Here is a 625-nt window from a genome sequence, read left to right on the forward strand (position 1 = left end):
AGCCTGGCCATCGCGGGTGCTGGCAGCAGGGAAGGGAGCAGGCATCTCCACTTTCGGAGGCTATTTTCAGGTGCTGGAGAGAAGCCGAGGAGAGATGAGATTGTCACCAAGGAGACCAGAGAAACAGGGCCCAGTACTGGGAAATGGTGGGCTGTGAGGAGAGGGGAGGGAAAGGCTCTCTAACAGACCCAGGGCCCCCACATCAGTACCTCGTCTGGGCCCCAAGAACCTGCCCATGCACCTGGCCAGCATTCACCTACCATACCGGGGGGACAGAACCCTGAACCAGCAAGGGCCAGCTTTGGGCACCCAACCCTTCCTACCCCTCTTGTAAGGTTGGACTGAACTGCTCCCCTTGATTAATGATGCACGGGATATTCTCTAAGACATAAGAAAGACTCCAGATCAAAGCAGTTATGCTGGGATCTGCTTTTTCATGCAGGGGAATATGTTTACCTGCCACAGGGCAGCAAGAATTACCCAAAGGCTTGGGAAGGACAGGGAAGTGGGCTGGTAGCACAAACCCTCCCTGTATCAGAGCCTAGTGAAGCATGGGAAGGGGTGAGCTTCCCACCAGACACAAAGAGGTCAGGGAAAGGAAGGCAGATGAGAACCAGGAAAGCAG

The sequence above is a fragment of the Agelaius tricolor genome, unplaced genomic scaffold (assembly GCF_023055355.1).
Source record: "Agelaius tricolor isolate 1412-34295 unplaced genomic scaffold, bAgeTri1.0.p SCAF_10, whole genome shotgun sequence".
Taxonomy (NCBI): Eukaryota; Metazoa; Chordata; class Aves; order Passeriformes; family Icteridae; genus Agelaius; species Agelaius tricolor.